Source organism: Erinaceus europaeus, chromosome 23, assembly GCF_950295315.1.
Source record: "Erinaceus europaeus chromosome 23, mEriEur2.1, whole genome shotgun sequence".
Classification (NCBI taxonomy): Eukaryota; Metazoa; Chordata; class Mammalia; order Eulipotyphla; family Erinaceidae; genus Erinaceus; species Erinaceus europaeus.
In genome coordinates, this window is record NC_080184.1 from 6,681,430 (window position 1) to 6,703,348 (window position 21,919).

Consider the following 21,919-nt stretch of genomic DNA (forward strand, 5'->3'; position numbering starts at 1 on the left):
GGGGATGGGGGTTCTGGAGTGGGCACACTGGGTGGCCCCACAGGTGGTGCCACGGGATGTCTGAAGGTTAAAGTTAGAACTCTTTATTTTGCCTCCAGGTTTTTGCTGGGGCTCAGTGCCTGCACCATGAATCCACTTCTACTGGAGGCTATTTTCCCACCTTCTGTTGCCCTTGTTGTTGTGGCCTTGTTGTGGTTATTATTGTTATGTTATTGTTGTGTTATTATTGTTGTGGTTATTATTATTCGTTGTTGGATAGGACAGAGAGAAATGGAGAAAGGAGGGGAAGACAGAGGGGGAGAGAAAGACAGACACCTGCAGACCTGCTTCACCGCCTGTGAAGTGACTCTTCTGCAGGTTGGGAGCCAGGGGTTGGAACCGGGATCCTTACGCCAGTCCTTGAGCTTTTTGCCAAGTGCGCTTAACCCACTGCGCCACCTCCTGACCCCCATGGTTAGATCTCTTAAAGGCCCAATAGGTTGGGCAATGGATATTGCTTTTCTCCTTCTTAAAGTTAATGCTGTTCTAAAATGGGGTAAGGCTATCATCATCATGAATCCCCATGTCTTCCCTTCATCACAATAGTCTGCCCTTCAGATGCCTTCCTTCACTTCTTTTTTTTATTATTATTTATTATTTATTTATTCCAATTTTTTGCCCTTGTTGTTTTATTGTTGTTGTTGTTATTGATGTCATTATTGTTAGATAGGACAGAGAGAAATGGAGAGAGGAGGGGAAGACAGAGAGGGGGAGAGAAAGATAGACACCTGCAGACCTGCTTCGCCGCCTATGAAGCAACTCCCCTGCAGGTGGGGAGCTGGGGGCTCGAACTGGGATCCTTATGCCGGTCCTTGTGCTTTGTGCCACTTGTGCTTAACCCGCTGCACCCGAAGCCCACCTTCGTTCACTTCTATCTCTACTGGGTTGCACGCACAGAGGGCACAGTCTGGTTTTTTTATGATTTGCCTGATATGGATATGTTCATCTGAATGTCTCCGGTTGGCCTCTGTTGCACACTCATAACTATTACAGTGGAAAGCTGCCTCTCTTCCACAGGATGAGAGACCCTCGTATGGGCAGCCATACACGGCAACTGTCATCCTTCTTTCTAGTCCCAGGAGCCCGCGTCCTAAACTGAAGAGAGGGGCGTTACTGTCAGGATCTTCTCTCAAAGGCTTTTTCTAGTGAATCTATAATTTCATCTTTTCTATTATTCCTCTTATGAACTTCATCTACAATATCACAAAGGTCAAATTTAAGAATAAGGCGTCCAGTGGTAGTTACTGTACTTATGTACTTATGTACTTATGACAGGGGTGTCACTACTCCAGCACTGCCACCAAGAGGCACCCAAAGTCCAAGTGTAAGGAGTCAAGTGGTAGCGCGGTGGGTTAAGCGCACATGGCTCAAAGCGCACGGACTGCCATAAGGAACCCAGTTCGAGCCTCCAGCTCCCCACCTGCAGGAGAGTCACTTCACAGGTAGTGAAGCAGGTCTGCAGGTTTCTATCTTTCTCTCCCCGTCTCTATCATCCCCTCCTCTTTCCATTTCTCTCTGTCCTATCTAACAAATGACGGCATCAATAACAACAGTAATAACTACAACAACAACAAAAAAAAAAGGGCAACAAACGGAAAAAAAAAAATTCCAAGTGTAGTTAGTCAGTGCATGCATCCTTCCGTCTTCTTCAGGTTCCCAAGGAGGTACATCAGGACTAGCATCCAGAGGGGCATCATGGTCTACTGTGAACTTCATCTTAGAAACGTCCTCACTAACCTTGGCCACTCTCCAGCTCTTCTTTTCTGGTGGAGGGGGTACCTTTTTCAGTTGTGTCCAGTGGATCCACGATCTGAGACCAGCGACCTTGGCCGCTGTGGGTGTAGACAAAACAACACATAAGGAGCCTTCCAACGGGGCTCTAAGTTCCGTGTCCCATGTCTTTTTACTAGGACCCATTCTCCTGGCAAAACAGCCCGTGGCACTTGCTGGGCAGGGCCAGATCCTCTCCCAGTGCTTGCTTCACAGCTTTCCAGTTTTCCTGGAATATAGGCTATAGGTTCTGTAATGACTTAGTAACAGTAGCGAGATTAGTAACAAGAGTGTCAGGCATTATGACAGGCATCAGAGGCAGCGGTCTGCCATAAACACTTTCAAATGGAGACAACTTATGTATGAATGGGGAACAGCACATTCTCAGGAGAACCAGAGGTAGGAGCGACACCCATTCCCCCGCCAGTTTCTAGGGTTAATTTAGTTAAAGTCTCCTTGAGGATCCAGTTCGTCCTCTCTACCTGTCCGGAGCTTTGGGGTCTATATGTACAATGTAACTTCCAATCTGTCCCCATTGCTGAATCACTAGCTGAGATACAGTGGTGGCAAAGGTCGGTCTGTTGCCAGAGCCTATAGTGAGGGGTATTCCCCATCTGGGCACGATTTCATCAAGAACTTTCTTGCTCACCATTCTTGCCCCCTCAGACCGGGCTGGATATGCCTCTACCCATCCTGAGAAAGTGTCCACAAAAACCAGCAAATACTTCTATCCCTGACTTCCTGACAACTTCAGTAAAATCTACTTCCCAATGTCTCCCTACCTGATTTTCTCGGTCTCTGGTCCCAGGTCCTGGTCCTCTACCTGTCCTTGCATTGACTAATTGACGTGCTTTGCACCTTCTTACCTCTGACCTTGCCCACTTGGAGAGTTCAGGTAGAATAAAGAACCTTCCTAACAAATCAGCTATCTTCCTAGCCCCCAAGTGGGTTCCTTGGTGAGTGTCCTTAACCAGTTTCTGTCCTGTCGAGGATGGGAGATACGTCCTTGTCTCTTTGCCCTTCCACCATCCCTCTACTTTATCCCACCCTGAGTCTCTACCAGTGTCATCTTCCTCCTTACTGTATCCAGGGTCCTTTGGCAGCAGCGGGTCTGGTAAGGTTCTTTTTTTTTTTTTTTTCCGTTTATGAAGTCTGTTTTTTTTTTTTTTAATTTTTTATTTAAGAAAAGATTAGTGAACAAAAGCATAAGGTAGGAGGGGTACAATTCCACACAATTCCCAACACCCAATCCCCATAACCCACCCCCTCCCATGGTAGCTTTCCCGTTCTCTATCCCTCTGGGAGCATGGACCCAGGGTCGTTGAGGGTTGCAGAAGGTAGAAGGTCTGGCTTCTGTAATTGCTTCCCCGCTGAGCATGGGCGTTGACTGGTCGGTCCATACCCCCAGTCTGCCTCTCTCTTTCCCTAGTAGGGTGTGACTCTGGGGAAGCTGAGCTCCAGGACACATTGGTGGGGTCTTCAATCCAGGGAAGCCTAGCCAGCATCCTGGTGGCATCTGGAACTGCAAACTCTAGTGTAGTCCTGCTTTCAGGTATATATTTTGCAGTAGTTTATGGATACGTGTGCACATAAGCTCTCTCTCATAGAAACTGGTGTATATCTAGGTTATGGGACTTTGTTAGAAAGTGAACTACCTGAGATAAAATTAGAGTGTACTATTAAAGGAAAGGTCTCACCCGAGTAATGAAGCTGAAGGGTTGGCATTCCACACGTGAAGTCTCTGGATACATTCTGAGGTGAAGCATGTTGAGGTAGCAATCGTTGCTTTGGTTAGGTTGTGATCGGCAGATGCAATGTTATTTGGTTTGGATTGGGAGATGCATACGGGAAAGTGGGCCCTATCCAAGGGTTCCAGGACTGGGGGAAGTAGGGGCTCTATAGTGAAGATGTGAGGTTCCTGCTGTCTTAGGGTTCAAAAAGACAATCAATAGTTAATATTATCATCACATTATTTGTTAATTGGGTTAACTTTGAAAAGTCCCTTTGTTATGGTTTGCTGGACAGTACCCAGTATCTTGTATATAGCTGTGCTATTGGAAGCTTCTAATCTACTTGGTCTAGGCTTTTGAGAGAGTCCGCATATCAAATACATAGCCTATATATTAAAAAGACTCAGTTTGTCTTTTGAGAAACTTTGAGACATACAATTGATTTCCCCCTCTCTTATTAATTAGCTACTGATTTATATGTCTACATTTTGCTAGGAGTGTACATAAACACCATTCCCACCACCAAAGGACTGTGACCCATCCCTCCCGCCCACTCCCACCCCCCACTGTTAGTGTCAGTTCAGTTCCTTGAGCAGCTGCACGGGCTGCTTCGTCCACTTTTCTGTTTCCTCTGGCTTCCTCTGAATCTCCTGTTTGGTGTCCGGGCAGTGTATCACGGCTACTTTGGTGCCCGTATGGCTTCCAGTAGGTTAAATATCTGGTCTTTGTGCTGAATTTCTTTTCCCGTGGAAGTCAGGAACCCCCTTTCCTTGTATGGAGCCCCGTGCACATGAGCTGTAGCAAAGGCATACCTACTATCAGTGTAAATGTTGGCATGCTTGCCCATAGCTAGTTCCAAGTCTCTTGTCAGAGCAGTGAGTTCAGCCTTCTGTGCCGAAGTGCCTTGGGGCAGGCTTGCACTCCAGAGGATTTCATTCAGTGTATATACCTTGGCACCAGCCACCCTCTTGCCATCTCTCACAAAGCTGCTCTCATCTGTGTACTTTTCAAGGTCTGGACTGGGCAGGGGAACATCAGTCAAATCTGGTCTGCTGCTGAAAGTTTCCAGGGTTACTTCCCTACAGTCATGCGTTGGAGGAGTTTCCAAATCTGCAACTGGTAGCAGCGTAGCTGGATTTAGGCTGAACCTCACTAGGGGCTGGTCTAGGAGCAAAGCTTGGTAATGTGTGATTCTGGTGTTGGACATCCACCGATGTGGAGGCTCTCTCAGGAGTCCCTCCAAGGCATGGGCAGTTACCACATTCAGCTCCTGCCCCAAGGACAGTTTGTCTGCTTCCTTCACCACCTGTGCCACTGCTGCAATTGTCCTTAAGCATCCTGGTCACCCAGCGGCTACAGGATCCAGCTTTTTAGATAAGTAGGGGACTGGACAGTGCTTAAGCCCAAGTTTTTGGGTCAGCACCTCCCGACTTATGCCTTTTCACTCATCCACATACAGTCTGAAAGGTTTGCTGATATCTGGGATGGCCAAAGTAGGGGCAGACAAAAGGGCAGTCTTCTGACTTTCATAGCCTCCAAAGCCTGCAGGGGGTGGGGGGTGTCAGTCAACTTCTGGTCCTTTGTTTCCCCTTTGTTTCAGAGTCTCAAATGGGTTTCCCCAACTCTGAAGCTGGGAATCCACAAGCAACAATAGCCTACTGCCCCAGGAACTCATGCACTTACTTTCATGATTTTGGGGTTGGGATCTGTTGGATACCCCTGATGCGGGCTTCAGACAACTTCCGCTGGCCTCCTGACAATCAATAGCCCAAATAAGTTACCTCATTTTGGCACAACTGGGCATTTTACCCTGAGCCTCAGTAGCTCTGCTCACCCAGATGCTGGAGCAGGTCCCGAGTATCTTGCCTGCAGGTGGTATCGTCCGGGCACCCCAAAAGTAGATAGTCCATGTACTACAGAAGTTGAGAGTTGGGGTACTCCCCTCAAAAAGACTCTAGGTCAGCTGCTAAAGCCTCCCTGAAAAGTGTGGGGGAGTTCTTAAACGCCTGGGGGAGGCGAGTACACGATAGTTGGGTGGTGCGACCAGAGGTAGTGTCCATTGGAAGGCAAACAGTGGTTGACTCACTCGGGCCAAAGGTATAGAGAAGAAAGCATCTTTTTTTTAAATATTTATTTATTTCCTTTTTATTGCCCTTGTTGTTTTTATTGTTGTTGTAGTTATTATTCTTTTTTTATTTCCTTATTGGGGAATTAATGCTTTGCATTCAACAGTAAATACAATAGTTTGTACATGCATAACATTCCCCAGTTTCCCATATAACAATACTACCCCCACTATGTCCTCTATCATCCTTCATGGACCTGTATTCTCCCTACCCACCCACCTCAGAGTCTTTTACTTTGGTGTGATATGCCAATTCCATTTCAGGTTCTACTTGTGTTTTCTTTTCTTTTTTTTTATTTAAGAAAGGATTAATTAACAAAACCATAGGGTAGGAGGGGTACAACTCCACACAATTCCCACCGCCCAATCTCCATATCCCACCCCCTCCCCCGATAGCTTTCCCATTCTCTATCCCTCTGGGAGCATGGACCCAGGGTCATTGTGGGTTGCAGAAGGTAGAAGGTCTGGCTTCTGTAATTGCTTCCCCGCTGAACATGGGCGTTGACTGGTCGGTCCATACTCCCAGTCTGCCTCTCTCTTTCCCTAGTAGGGTGGGTCTCTGGGGAAGCTGAGCTCCAGGACATATTGGTGGGGTCTTCAATCCAGGGAAGTCTGGCCGGCATCCTGATGACACCTGGAACCTGGTGACTGAAAAGAGAGTTAACATACAAAGCCAAACAAATTGTTGAGCAATCATGGACCCAAAGCTTGGAAAAGTGGAGAGGAAGTATTAGGGAGGTACTCACTGCAAACTCTAGTATACTTCTGCTTTCTTACTTTGGTGCCATACTCCAAACTCAGTCAATATCTGCTTTGCGTTTCTACTTTTTTTTTTTTTTTTTACATGCATAACATTCCCCAGATTCTCATTTAACAATACAACCCCCACTATTTCATTCATCATTTTTCATGGACCTGTATTCTCCCCACCCACCCCAGAGTCTTTTACTTTGGTGTAATACTCCAATTCCATTTCAGGTTCGACTTGTGTTTTCTTTTCTAATCTTGTTTTTCAACTTCGGCCTGAGAGTGAGATCATCCCATATTCATCCTTCTGTTTCTGACTTATTTCACTTAACATGAATTTTTCAAGGTCCATCCAACATCGGCTGAAAACAATGAAGTCACCATTTTTTACAGCTGAGTAGTATTCCATTGTGTATATAGACCACAACTTGCTTAGACACTCATCTGTTGTTGGACACCTGGGTTGCTTCCAGGTTTTGGCTATTACAAACTGTGCTGCTAAGAACTTATGTGTACACAGATCTTTTTGGATGGATATGTTGGGTTCCTTAGGATATATCCCCAGGAGAGGAATTGCAGGGTTATAGGGTAGGTCCATTTCTAGCCTTATGAGAGTTCTCCAAACTGTTCTCCACAGAGGTTGGACCAAATGACATTCCCACCAGCAGTGTAGGAGGGTTCCTTTGACCCCACACCCTCTCCAGCATTTGCTGCTGTTACCTTTTCTGATGTTTCTCACAGGAGTGAAGTGTTATCTCATTGTTGTCTTTATTTGCATTTCTCTGACAATCAGAGACTTGGAACATTTTTTCATGTGTTTCTCGGCCTTTTGGATCTCTTCTGTGGTGAATATTCTGTCCAAGTCCTCCCCCCATTTTTGGATGGGGTTATTTGTTGTCTTGTTGTTGACTCTGGCAACCTCTTTATATATGTTGGTTATTAAACTCTTATCTGATGTATGGCATGTAAAGATCTTCTCCCATTCTGTGAGGGCTCTCTTGGTTTGGGTAGTGGTTTCTTTTGCTGTACAGAAGCTTTTTAATTTGATGTAGTCCCATAGGTTTATACTTGCCTTAGTCTTCTTTGTAATTGGATTCGTTTCATTGAAAATGTCTTTAAAATTTTGCAAGAAAGAGTTCTGCCAATATTTTCCTCTAAGTATCTGATAGTTTGTGGTCTAACATCCAAGTCCTTGATCCACTTGGAATTTACTTTTGTATTTGGTGAAATACAGTGATTCAGTTTCATTCTTGTGCATGTTTCAACCCATTGTTTCCAACACCATTTGTTGAAGAGACTCTGCTTTCCCAATTTAATAGTCTGGGCCCCTTTGTCAAAGATTAGATGTCCATACGTGTGGGGCCTCATTTCTGGGCTCTCAATTCTATTCCACTGGTCAGTGTGTCTGTTCATGTTCCAGTACCAAGCACTTTGATGACAATGGTCCTATAATACAGTTTGAGATCTGGGAATGTGATGCCTCCAGTTCTGTTCTTTTTTCTCAAGATTTTTTTGGCAATTATAGGTCTTTTCTGATTCCAGATAAACATTTGTAGTAAATTGTTCTATTCTCCTAAAAAATGTGCTTGGGATCTTGATGGGGATAGCATTAAATTTGTAGATGGCTCTGGGTAGTATATTCATTTTGATGATGTTAATTCTTCCAACCCATGAACATGGAATATCTTTCCACTTCTTTCTGTCTTTTTCAATTTCCTTGAGTAGTGACTCATAATTTCAGTATACAAGTCTTTCACTCATTGGTTAGATTTACTCCTAGATATTTTATTGTTTTTTGTTGCTATAGTAAGAGGAATTGATTTCTGGATTTCAATTTCTTCTAGCTTAGTGTTTGCATAGAGGAATGCCACTGACTTTTGCCTGATGATTTCCAAAAGCTTCTTGCTGGATTCCTTAGGTTTTTCTGTGTATGCTATCATGTCATCTGCAAATAGGGAGAGTTTGACTTCTTCTCTTCCAATCTGTATCCCTTTAATTCCTTGCTCCTGCCTGATTGTTATGGCAAGAACTTCCAACACTATGTTGAATAGTAATGGTGATAGTGGGCAGCCCTGTCTAGTACCTGATCTGAGGGGAAATGCTTCCAGTTTTTCACCATTGAGTATGATGTTGGCTGTAGGTTTGCTATCTGTAGACTCCACTATCTTCAGGAATTTTCCATCTATTCCCATTTTTTGTAGTGTTTTGATCATAAAGGGATGTTGTATTTTGTCAAAGGCTTTCTCTGCATCTATTGATATGACCATGTGGTGTTTGGTCTTGCTTTTGTTGATGTGGTGGATCACATTGATTGATTTACATATATTAAACCAACCTTGCATGCCTGGGATAAACCCCACTTGGTCATGATGAACAATCTTTTTGATACACTGCTGTATCTGGTTGGCTAGAATTTTGTTCAGTATTTTCGCATCTATGTTCATTAGAGATATTGGTCTGTAGTTTTCTTTTTTGGTTGTGTCCTTGTCTGCTTTTGGTATCAGAGTGATGTTGGCTTCATAGAAGCTGGCAGGGAGTATTCCAGTGTCTTCAATCTTCTGGAAGACTTTTAAAGTAGAGGTATTAGTTTTTCTTTAAAGGTTTTGTAGAATTCATTTATAAAACCCTCTGGTCCAAGACTTTTATTTTTGGGGAGATTTTTAATAACTGTTTCAATTTCATTAGCTGTGATGGGCCTGTTCATGTTATCCACTTCCTCTTTACTTAGTTTTGGAAGTTGGTAGGTATCTAGGAAATTGTCCATTTCTTCCAGGTTCTCTAGCTTGGTGGCATATAGTTGTTCATAGAAGCCTCGCATGATATGTTGAATTTCTGCAGTGTCTCTTGTGATAACTCCTTTTTCATTTAGTGTCCAATTTATTTGGGTCTTCTCCCCTTTTTGTTCTGTGAGTCTGGCTAAAGGTTTTTGATTTTGTTCACTCTTTTGAAGAACCAACACTTACTTTCGTTGATCTTTTGTATGGTTTTCTTATTGTCATTGTTATTTATTTCCGCCCTAACTTTAGTGATTTCTGTCCTTCTGGTTGCTTTAGGGTTCCTTTGTTGTTCTTCTTCTAGGTCTTTAAGATGTGCAATCAGGCTGTTTATTTGTGCTCTTTCTTGTTTCCTAATTTGTGCTTGTATAGCTAGGAACTTCCCTCTTAGTACTGCCTTAGTTGTGTCCCAAATATTTTGATAGCTTGTGTCTTCATTTTCATTGAATTCTTGAAACATTTTGATTTCTTCCTTTATTTCCTCTTTGACCCAGAAGTTGTTAAGAAGTGTACTGTTGAGCTTTCACATTTTGGGACTGTTACTAATCTTTTGTTGATTGTTAAGTGTTAGTTTAATTCCACTGTGGTTTGAGAAGATGCTTGGGGTGATTTCAATGCTCTTGAATTTGCTGATGCTGTCTTTGTGGCCTAACATATGGTCTGTCCTTGAGAATGACCCATGTGGATTTGAGTAAAATGTGTATTCCAGTTTCTTGGGATGAATGACTCTGAAAATGTCCAATAGTTCTAGTTTACCTATCTCTTCATTTAGCTCCCTTATGTGTTTATTGATTTTCTGCCTGGATGATCTGTCAAGTTGAGAGAGTGGGGTGTTGAAGTCCCCTACTATGATTGTGTTGCTATTAATATATTGCTGTAGCTCTTTCAGTAGAAGTTTGATGTATTTAGATGGCTTCTCATTGGGTGCATAGATGTTAATAATTGTTAAGTCCTCTTGATTGACTGATCCTCTGAGCATTAAGTAGTGTCCATTCCTATCTTTTTTAATCTTATCTATTTTCAAGTCTATCGTGTCAGATATGAGAATAGCTGTTCCTGCCCTTTTTTGAGGGCCATTGGCTTGTATGATAGTTTTCCATCCTTTCAATTTAAGTCTGTGTTTTTCTTGTTGATTTAGGTGGGTTTCCTGTAGACAGCATATTGTTGGGTTGTATTTTCTGATCCATCTTCCTACTCTGTGTCTTTTAATAGGTGAATTCAGGCCATTGACATTTATTGATATCAAAGATTGAAGATATTTTAACGTCATTCTTGTAGAGTTTTAGAGTGTTCTGATATATGTCCTATTTATGGTGGTCTGATTTTTTATAGGAGACCTTTCAGAACTTCTTTCAAGGCAGGCTTGGTGATAGTTGATTCCTTCAACTGTTGCTTGTCTGAGAAGGTTTTGATGCCTCCATCTAGTCTGAATGACAGTCTAGCAGGATATAGTATTCTTGGTTGAAAGCCTTTCTCATTGAGCACTCGATAGATATCTTGCCATTCTCTTCTGGCCTGTAGTGTTTGTATGGAGAAGTCTGCTGCTAATCTTATGTGTTTTCCTTTGTAGGTGACTCTTTGTTTTTCTCTTGCAGCCTTCAGGATCCTTTCTTTATCCTTATTCCTTTCCATTCTAAATAGAATGTGTCTTGGTGTCTTTAAGTCTGGGTTAATTCTGTTTGGGACCCTTTGGGCTTCTTGAATCTTTATGTCTTTGATGTTGTCTTGACTAGAGAAGTTTTCAGCTATTATGGCCTGGAGAATGCTTTCTTCCTCTCCTTCTCTTCCTTCCTCTGGTATGCCAATAATGCGTATATTGTTTCTTTTGAAGTCATCCCATAGGACTCTGTTGTTGTTCTCAGCATCTCTTAATCTCTTTTTGAGATCTCTTCTTTTTTAGTTGTCTCTAATTCATCCTCAATCTTGCTAATTCTGTCTTCAGCCTCATTGATTCTATTCTCTCTGCCCTCTACTGCTTTCTGGAGTTCATCTATTTTGTTGCCCTGTTCTGATACTGTTTTAGTTTGTTCAGCTAGTTGCATTCTTAGCTCAGCAATTTCAGCTTTCAGCTCTCTAATAACCATGAGATAATTAGTATTTTCTTCCTTAGTCTCATTTGTTGTTCCTGTATTTCTGATTACTATTTTTTCAATTTTCCTTACTCACTCCTGTGGTTATTTCCTTAGCTACTGTTTGGATGTTGAACTCCTAATTTTGTGCTTCACCCTCTGGGTGACTTTTAGCTGGACTCTTGTCGTGGTTCGTTTCTCCAATATTTCTTCTTGTTATTTTAACCATTCTATATATTATGTTATGAGTTCCCTCTCTCAGTACTTTTCAAATTACTGATCACTATTGCCTGGATTGACTTGTGTCTAAGTAAGTTAAATAAAGGGTTCACCTTGGTGGAAGTTAACAGTTGTTTCAATAGTATTTTAATCCCTGTGTTGGAGCTCAGTGGTTTAAAAGCCTCTTTTTTTTCCTTCCCTGTAGGCTATGGGAGCCTGAGGGTTTTTAAACTATCAATAGGTTTCTTAGCTTAATCACTGACTCCTGACCAAGAGATAAAGCAGGGTGTGACAGAGATAATCCAGTGGTTATGCTATGAGACCTTCATAGCCCCTCAGCTATGCCACCGAGGTATAGGTCTTCTCCTGAGTTTCCTGGTTAGATCTCTGTCCCCTGGTGTCCCTCCCTGTTGCTGCTCCAGATTCTGAGGGCAGTAGCAGTAGAGACTTAAGAGTTGCACTTGGTGAGTCTCTGGGGAGTCCTCTTCTCCCTTCAGCTGTCCCCTTGTTGGTGGAGCAGACTGGAGGTGGTGTCTCAACTGATAAACTGCTGGACTGTTAGCAGTCACTTAATCTCTCCCTACGCTCCTCTTTGTCACCAGCCACACGTGTTTGTACTCACCGGTGATTTAGTGGGTTCCTGTAGTCATTCTAGTCCTGTCTTGTTTCGGTCCCGGGTGGTCTCCTTTGGTATTCCTGTGCACTGCTTCACCACTTGTGAAGCTTTCGCCCTGCAAGTGGGGACTGGGATCTCAAAACCCAGTTATTATTCTTAATGTCGTCGTTCTTGGAGAGGACAGAGAGAAATGGAGAGAGGAGGGGAAGACAGAGGGAGAGATTAAGAGACACCTGCAGACTTGCTTCACCACTTGTGAAGCGACTCCCCTGCAGATAAGGAGCTGGGGGTTCGAACTGGGATCCTTACGCCAGTCCTTGCGCTTTGCGCCACGTGCACTTAACTTGCTGCACTACCGCCCAACTCCCAAGAAAGCATCTTTTAAATCAAGTACAGTGAATACCTTCAGATCAGGCGAGAGTAGGCTTAGGAGGGTGTATGAGTTAGGCACTGTGGGGTGAATTGTCTCTACCCACTTGTTTACCTCTCTCAAGTCTTGCACTGGTCAGTAGTCCTGGGTTCCTGGTTTCTGGACTGGGAGCAGGGGTGTATTCCAAGTTGACTTGCAGGGGATCAATATCCCAGTATCCAATAGCGTCTGAATATGCCTGGCTAGTCTTTCCTGTGCTGCTCTCGGAAGAGGGTATTGGCATACTGCAATTGAGATGCCCACTGAGGATAGGAGTCACTATCTCTGTTAAATGCTTAGCCAGTCCAGGTGGGTTCAGTTCTTTCCAGACCTCAAGAATCAGTCCTTTCTGTTCTACTAAATACTCATCTCCCATTGGGCCAGGATTCTCTCCTACAGTAAGAATATAATCAATCATCTTCTAATGGGACTGTCAAGGCTATCATCTTTAGGTCCTTAAAAGTGACTTTTGGAACCTCTTCCTCAAAAGAAATAGTGGCCCTTCACTTATGTATTAGATCTCTCCTTAGCAGAAGGTTGGGACATTCTGGCATCAGAAAAAAATGAATGAGGGGAGCCCGGCGGTTGTGTAGTGGGTTAAACGCACATGGCGCAAAGCGCAAGGACCAACGTAATCACGGTTCGAGCTCCCTGCTTCCCACCTGCAGGGGGCTTGCTTCACAAGTGGTGAAGCAAGTCTGCAAGTGTCTATCTTTCTCTCCCCCTCTGTCTTCCCCTCCTCTCTCCATTTCTCTCTGTCCCATTCAACAACAACATCTATAACAACAATAATAACCACAACAATGTTAAACAACAAGGGCAAAAAAAGGGAAAATAAATATAAAAAATTTTTAAAAAGAGAAAAAATGAATGAGTAACCATTCCCTCAGCTAGGTTTACAGTCCTCTTTGTAGTGTACTTATAAGTGGAAACATACCCCGTGGCCCCCTGGATCCTGCTATCTGATTTGAAACAGGTCCTACTGGTACCTTGAGGACGGATTTAGCAGCACCAGTGTCAACCAAGAAGTCAACGATTTGTCCCCCGATGGCTGCCTTTACCCTGGGTTTCTTGGGGGACCTAGAACCCCAGCCCCATCAATCTGTCTAATTCTAATACTTTGAGGTACTCCTCCCCTCCTTTTTTTCCTCTCCTCAGTTCAGGGCATTTTCTCTTCCAATGTCCCGACTTCTTACAATACAGACACTGGTCCTTCCCTACTTTGGATCTATTTCCCTGGTCCTCTTTCTTTTTCTGACTTTCCCTTCCCCTCTGGGCTCCTCCCCAACCTTCTTTTCTTTCTAAGTTTAACACCAACACACTTGCTAAATTCTTAGTTTGCCTATCTTCGGGTGAGTCTCTAGTCATAAAAACTCTGTGCAATCTCTACTAATTCATGTTGATCATTATGCCATGTCCCCTGCATTGCTTGTGGTCTATTCCATGTTGTGGTCTATTTACATAATCATTGTTTTGTCTGAGACCCACCCTGCTTGCAGGGTATTGTTTTAATCCCCACTGGTTAGATGGAAGCTTGCTACCTTTGGGCTCTTTTTCTCTCCACCTCTCTCCTAGCCATTTCCTTTACCAACCTGCCACTTCTATATTCAAAAGATATAAATGTGTTTTCTCTGATCAATAAATGATAAATTGCGTTGTGTTCCTGCTCAGCCACAAGTTCCTGGTTCCTCTTCCGAGTCGCTGAGTAAGCAGCAGCCCAGGTTGGCTCTGGTCAAGTTCTCTCCCCGATGACACAACCTGACAAATTCACTTGTTAGTTTTCCCTCAAATCCATTTGTCTTCTGTAACTTTCTCCTAATATCTGGGGCAGATTGAGCAACAAAGGCCAGATTCAATGCCCTTCTATTCTCAGGGGCCTCTGAATTAATGGAAGTATATATATGGTAAGCTTCCATGAGACATTCTAAAAACACTGCGGGACTCTGATTAGATCCCTGCACAACTTCTCTTACTTGGAGAAATTTGCGGGGCATTTTGCTGCCCCTCAGAGGACCCCTAAGAGAAATTGGCGCTATGTCTGAAGTCACTTACTACTGATGTGTTTGGGTCCCAATCCGGCGAATCTGGTCCAGTAGAAGAGAACCAAAGGTTGTGCATGTGCTCATCAATGGTCGGTAATCCATCTGGTCCTAGGACTTCTTTGAGGGCTTCCTGGCGGATATGGTCTCATTCCTAGATTATGAAGAGGACCTGTAAGAGGTGCGACTCCCCTGCCAGTGTGGATCTGGGGGCTGAACCAGGGTCCTTAACCCCCGCTGTGCTACCGCTCAAACCCCCCCTCCCCCATGGTTTAACCGGAACTTCACCACAGGGATATGGCCCATCTGGGTAGGTGGTTGAGAAGGTTCTTTGAGTGTAGGAAAGGCTTCAATCACAGTGGACGTGATTCTACTATATCCAGATTACTATATAAGGAAGGTATCTGGTCTGGGTGTCCAGCCTTTCCCTTCCATTCTCCAAACACAACCTGTTTTACTCAATAACACAAATTTAAATCTGTACTACCCTGACTGGGCCATTCCACCCCAAAGGATGGCCATTCTACTTCATAAGACAAAACAATTCATTTTCACTTAAGGCTACTTTCCCTCTTCTCAGATGCTGTCCAACGTGCCACCATGGCTTCCAGAACTGTCTCTACTTTAGTCTTTTTTCCCCATAGTTTGACTTCTTCCCTTCCAATCTGAATTCCTTTGATTCCTTTCTCTTCCCTGATTGCTATGGCAGGAACTTCCAATACTATGTTGAAGAATAATGGTGATAATGGACAGTCCTCAATCTGAGGGGGAATGCTTTCAGTTTCTGTCCACTGAGTATGATGTTGACTTTAGGTTTTCTGTATATGGACTCCACTATCTTGAGGAATTTTCCATCTATCCCCATTTTGTGTAGTGTTTTGATCATGAAAGGATGTGGGATTTTGTCGAAGACTTTCTCTGCATCTATTGAAATAGTCATATGGTTTTGGTTTTGCTTTTATTGATCATAACTGCTTTTTTTTTTTTGGTGGTGGTCCATTAGCTTATATGATAGTTTTCTATTCTTTTACTTTGAATCTGTGTTTGTCTTGTTGAGTCATGTGGTGTTCCTGCAGACATCATTGAAAGAGCACTTCTGATTCGAACCCGCACAGACTGGCATGACTCCCGTATATAAGTGAAGTATAAGGAATTTATTCTTAAGTTCAAAAGAGTGAAAATAAGGCCAGTACACAGACTTACAAAGACGAGAGACAAATCCTAGCTAGGAAATCCCAGGCCAGTGTGCCAATATGGCCCCGTAACTCTGAGATATCGAGGTCTAGAACTCATCTCCCTTTAAAGGGTCTGGGAGTGGGGGCTTTCTAGGGGGGCTAAATGACATTTATATAGTTATCTTTAAGGCAGACATTCCAAAAATCATTTGTGGTGCTGGGGAGCTAGGGTTACATGACGTCAGGAAGCAAGCGTTTTTTACAGAAGCAGAGAGAGAATGCGGGTTAGTGATAACAAAAGGAAGTTTTAACATATCTTTGACCATAAGATCTTGCTGTTCTGTTTTTGGGATGCAAAGCAGAAATTCTACTATTATCTTATTCTATACAAGTTGCTTTTAATCTCTAAAACCACGTGGCTTTCTATATGAGGGATTCCTAACTGAATGAACTTGAGGACTTATTCCTTCATAATGCTATGCTTATTTTTTTTTTTCTGATTCATTTTCCTACTCTGTGCCTTTTAATGTATGAGTTTAAGTATGGACAGACAGTTACTGATATTATGGATTTAAGGTATTGCAATGCCTTTTTTAAAAAATTTCTTATTTGCTGTGATATATGGCCAGTTTTTTTGGTGGTGTTGCTCATGGTTATAGCAGGCATTTTAGAACCTCTTTCAGAGCAGGCTTTGTGATAGTTGCCTCTTTTACTGTTGTTTATCTGAGAAGGTTTTTATCCCACCAGATAGTCTGAATGACAGTCTAGCAGGATATACTATCCTTGGTTGAAACCCTTTTTCATTGAGAGCTCAATAGATATTTTGCCATTCTCTTCTGGCTTTAGCACTTATATAGGGAAGTCTGCTGATAATCTTAGGGTTTTTCTACAACATGTGATTTTTTTTTCACTCTCTCAGCTTTCAGGATCATTTCTTTGTCCTTCTTTTCATTGTATCTGTGATGTGTCTTCTGATCTGCATTGGTTCTGTTTGGAACTCTTTAGGATTCTTGAATCTTAGTTCCTTTTCTGTTGTTCAAGGTATGGTAATTTCCTTTTATTTCTAGTAGGATGCTTTCCTCTCCATCCTATCTTCTTTCTCTGGTTAGCCATTTGTGTATATATTACTTCATTTGAGTTCATTCCATATGTCTGTGTTGTTCAGTGTCTCTCAATCTCTCTCTCTCTCTCTGTCTCTTTTTAACTATTTTACCTCAAGTTTTCTCTACTTCATCCTCTGACTAATTCTGTTTTCTGTTTCTGTTAATTTGCTTTCCCTTCTTTCAGCTTCCTCTTCAGTTCAGCTATTTTTTTCTCTATTGTTCAGTTACAGTACTAGTTTGTTCAGCTAGCTGGCCTTTTATCTCAGCTATTTCAGCTTTCACTTTTCTAATTATCTCAAGATTGCTTGTGTTTTCTTTAAGGGTTTCATTGGTTATTTTTCTATTTCTGTTAGCATTTTCCTCACACGTTTTCTTCACTCCTGTGATTAATGCATCAATCAACTAATATATGTAAATTTTTCTCATTTTTAGTTACTTATATGGCTTACTAGAGTTTCTTCTGGGCTACTGTCATGATTCATATAGCTGATTTAACTGTTGTAGAATTTACCATTTTTTCAAACTGGTGTGGTTCATACTTTTTTTTTTAAAAAAATTATTTATAAAAAGGAAACATTGACAAAACCATAGGATAAGAGGGATACAACTTCACACAGTTCCCACCACCAGAACTCTGTATCCCATCCCCTCCCCAATAGCTTTCCTATTCTTTAACCCTCTGGAGTATGGACCCATGGTCATTGAGGGATGCAGAAGGTTGAAGGTCTGGCTTCTGTGATTGCTTTCCTGCTGAACCTGGGTGTTGACAGATAAATCCATACTCCCAGCTTGTCTCTCTCTTTCCCTAGTGGGGAAGGGCTTTGGGAAGCAGAGCTCCAGGACACATTGGCGGGGTCATCTGTCCAGGGAATTCTGGTCGGCATCATGCTAGCATCTGGAACCTGGTGGTTGAAGAGAGAGTTAACATAAAAAGCCAAACAGATTGTTGAGCAATCCTGGACCTAAAGGCTGGAATAGTGCAGATGAAGAGTTGGAGGGGTCCTCAATTTTCCATTTTGTAGATAGCTAGTAGGCATATTTTAGTTATATTCAAAGGGCCTGTGGCTATACTAGTGTGTGTATGTTTGTTTTTTTTTTCTTTTTTCCCCTGAGCCTGATATGCTGGTGGATCCAAGTTATTCTCTGGGGAGATGGTGTCATGGTTGGAAAAAGGACCAGAAAGTTGGATCAGGGAAGAGAGTAGATCCCTAATATGGGAAAGGGGTATAAATACTGTTGACTGTAAACCCCATTTAATTGATGTCATCTGGGGCCCATAATTAGCTTAGAAGCCTATGTAACCTCTGTATCCCTCTATATCTAAGCTCACATTCTATGGTCATGAGTAGGAGCATTCCAGGCTGCCCAATATCAACCCATCTTCCTAAGGTGTAGCATAGAATATGTTCTCCATCCTTCCTTCAGAGGATGGAACATTCTCTACCATTATTGATCCAAGTTGAGGGCAAGGTCCTATGGAGGCCCAAAAAGGGGTCTATTTTGTTGTTCCTGATAGAAATGACTGGTAATAATGGAAAGAGGGATTTATTCAAGTTCTAGGACCATTATGTTTGTTTGGGAATCTCAGGACTCCCTGATTAGGGCCCCAATTGCTGGGGTGGCCTGATAGTGACTAAAAAGTCTTCATAAAGTATGCCCGTCTCTTGCCCTTATTCAGCTTTTGCAGTCCTTGCTTTGCTAAGGTTAGCTTTGGAGTGAGTGAGAGAACTGTAATAAGAAGTAGGTGAGGAGGGTATCTAAGTCTAAGTGGACACTATTTAATTATGAACATTATACTGACTCAGTACAGAGTATTGTGAATTTTTTGCTTTCAGGTATAAATTTTGCCTTAATTTATGGATACATGTGAATATATGCTCTATCTCAGGGGACCTGGTCTATATCTAGGTTTTGGGACTTTGTTAGGAAGTGAACCTCCAGGAATGGAATTAGACAATGCTATGAAAGGGAAGGTCTCACCCGATTAATGAAGCTGAAGGGTTGTCATTCCACACCTGAAGTCTCTGGACACAGTCTGAAGTGAAGCATGCTGAGGTGGTACTCATTGTGTTGATTAGGTTGGGGTCGGTGGATGCAATATCATTTGGTATGAATTGAGAGAAGCATGCAGGAAAGTGAGCCCCACCCTAGAGGTTCCAGGACTGGAGAAAATACAGGCTCTATCGAGGAAGTGGGAGGTTCCTGCTGTCTTGGGTTTAAGACGACTATAGGTAGTATTGCTATAATCACATTATTTGGCAATTGGGTTAACTTTGAAATATCCCTTTGTTAGTATTTGCTTTATCATACACAACATAACCATAATTTATGTCCTTTGACATTATTTGTATATAGCTATGCAATCAGTTGCTTCTTTTCTCCCTGGTCAAGGCTTTTAAGAGAGTCAACATATAAAACACTCAGCCTATGTATTAAAAAGACTCAGTCTGTGATTTTAAAAGTTTGAGATATTCAATCAATTTTTCCCTCTTATATTAATTAGTCATTTGTAGGTTTATACTTTTCACAGATAAAATCTCACGCCTCAGAAAATACAATAATATGAACAGACGCAAAGGTTAATGCAGTTCAAGTAAAACCAGTTAGCCACGCAACACCTCCACTCCAAAAACAAAACAACAACAAAAACAAATCTAAACCACAAAGATAAAGCAAGAATAGACAATTACAGCAATCAACTATAAATTCTAGAGATAGAGAAAGAAAGTAGAAAAGAGAGATACTCCACTTTGAGTCCAACTTCTTCCACAAGATAAATCACAAGCATGCACAAGTGATTGCAGAAAAAACAGCAGCAAAAGGAAAAGGGTTTTTCAACTGAGAGAGAAGGAATGAAAAAGAAAAGAGGAGAAAAGAGAGAAAGAAAAGCAAGCTCCTCCCACAATAGAGTACACCCAATCACCAATCAGTGGCAAAAGCAACACCAGCTAATTTTGGTCAACCCAGAGAAAATGGAAAACAGACAAAAGTAAAAAAAAAAAAAAAAAAAAAAAATAGTGGTCTGGGAGGTAGCTCAGTGGTTAAACCATTGGATTCTCAACCATGACGTCCTGAGTTCAATACCCAGCAGCATTTTTACCAGAGCAGTGTCTGGTTCTTTCTCTCTCCACCTATCTTTCTCATTAGTAAATAAATAAATAAATAAATAAATCATTTAAGAAAATAAAAGGAGAAAAACCTTTAAAAAGAAAAAAAACTATATTAGTAAAACTGTCAGTTAACTATGGATTAAACTATGGATTAAATAAAACTGTCAGTTAACTATGGATTAAACTATTCCAGATTGGCTACAACCCCCCACGCCTTTCTAAACAAAGCAAAAACACACAATCACAAGAAGCAACTCTCAGTCAAACTCAGTAGGTATAATGGAGAAAAAAAATAGATAAATTAACCCAAGCAAACCCAAAGGACATTATTCTCACAGCCCCTAGCAGAGGCAGAGATTGGTCAAGTATTCAGCCACTCAGATTGAGCTCCAGCCTCTGTAAAAAAAAAAAAAAAAAAAAAACTTTGTTTGGGAAAAGAACCCCCTCCTTGGGGAAAAATTGATTGTATGTCTCAAACTTTTTAAAACACAGACTGAGTCTTCTTAATACATAGGCTGAGTGTTTGATATGTTGACTCTCAAAAGCCTAGACCAGGGAGAACAGAAGCAACCGGTGGCACAGCTATATACAAGATGTTGGGTATTGTACAGCAAATCCTAACAAAGGGACTTTTCAAAGTTAACCCAATTACCAACTAATGTGATGATAACAATAACTATCCATTGTCTTTTTGAACCCTAAGTCAGCAGGAACCTCACATTTCCACTATAGAGCCTATATTTCCCCCAGTCCTGGAACCCTAGGGTGGGGCCCCTTTCTGCATGCTTCTCTCAATTCATATCAAATAATATTGCATCCGCCGATCACAACCTAATCAATGCAACGAGCACCACCTCAGCATGCTTCACTTCAGACTGTGTCCAGAGACTTCAGGTGTGGAATGACAACCCTTCAGCTTCATTAATCGGGTGAGACCTTCCCTTTCATAGCATTGTCTAATTCCATTCCAGGAGGTTCACTTCCTAACAAAGTCCCAAAACCTAGATATAGACCAGGTCCCCTGAGATAGAGCATATGTTCACACATGTCCATAAACTAGGGCAAAATATATACCTGAAAGCAAAAGTACACAAGACTCTGCAGTGAGTACCTCTCAACACTTCCTCTGCACTCTTCCAGCCTGTAGGGCCATAATTGTTCAACAATTTGTTTGGCTTTGTATGTTAACTCTCTTTTCAGCCACCAGGTTCCTTATGCCAGCATCATGCCGACGAGACTTCCCTGGACAAACGACCCTACCAGTGTGTCCTGGAGCTCCGCTTCCCCAGAGACCCACACTAGTAGGGAAAGAGAGGAAGACTGGGAGTATGGATCGACCAGCCAATGCCCATGTTTAGCAGGGAAGCAATTACAGAAGCCAGACCTTCCACCTTCTGCAACCCACAATGACCTTGGGTCCATACTCCCAGAGGGATAAAGAATAGGAAAGCTATCAGGGGAGGGGATGGGATATAGAGATCTCATGGTGGGAATTGTGTGGAGTTGTACCCCTCCTATCCTACGGTTTTGTTAATTTCTCCTTTTTAAAATAAATAAATTTTAAAAAAAGAACCCCCTCCTCTGGAAGGATCCTGCTTTTTTTTTTTCTTTTTTTATATTTTTATTTATTCCCTTTTGTTGCCCTTGTTGTTTTATGTTGTAATTACTATTATTGTTGTTATTGATGTTGTCATTGTTGGATAGGACAGAGAGAAATGGAGAGAGGAGGGGAAGACAGGGAGAGAGAAAGACAGACACCTGCAGACCTGCTTCACCACCTGTGAAGCGTCCTCCCTGCAGGTGGGGAGCCGGGGGCTTGAAACGGGATCCTTAACGCCAGTCCTTGCACTTTTTGCCACCTGCGCTTAACCCACTGCGCTACGGCTCAACTCCCTGGGTGGCTCCTGCTGAGCTTAGTATCTTGATAAAGAAATTATCTTTAGTAATCTATTATCTGTAGCTGGTTCCCTTACTCCTCTGGTGTGTGGATTGGC

At 42.3% G+C, this 21,919-nt stretch overlaps 2 protein-coding genes across 6 annotated transcripts in view; one reads left to right on the plus strand and one right to left on the minus strand.

Moving 5' to 3' along the window:
• LOC103127055 (zinc finger protein 709-like) overlaps positions 1-21,919 on the minus strand; it is a 1,044,365-nt gene that overhangs the window by 371,332 nt on the left and 651,114 nt on the right. The gene's annotated exons all lie outside the window — the stretch shown is intronic.
• The window catches only part of LOC132535598 (zinc finger protein 709-like), a 306,876-nt gene that overhangs the window by 14,042 nt on the left and 270,915 nt on the right, over positions 1-21,919 (plus strand). The gene's annotated exons all lie outside the window — the stretch shown is intronic.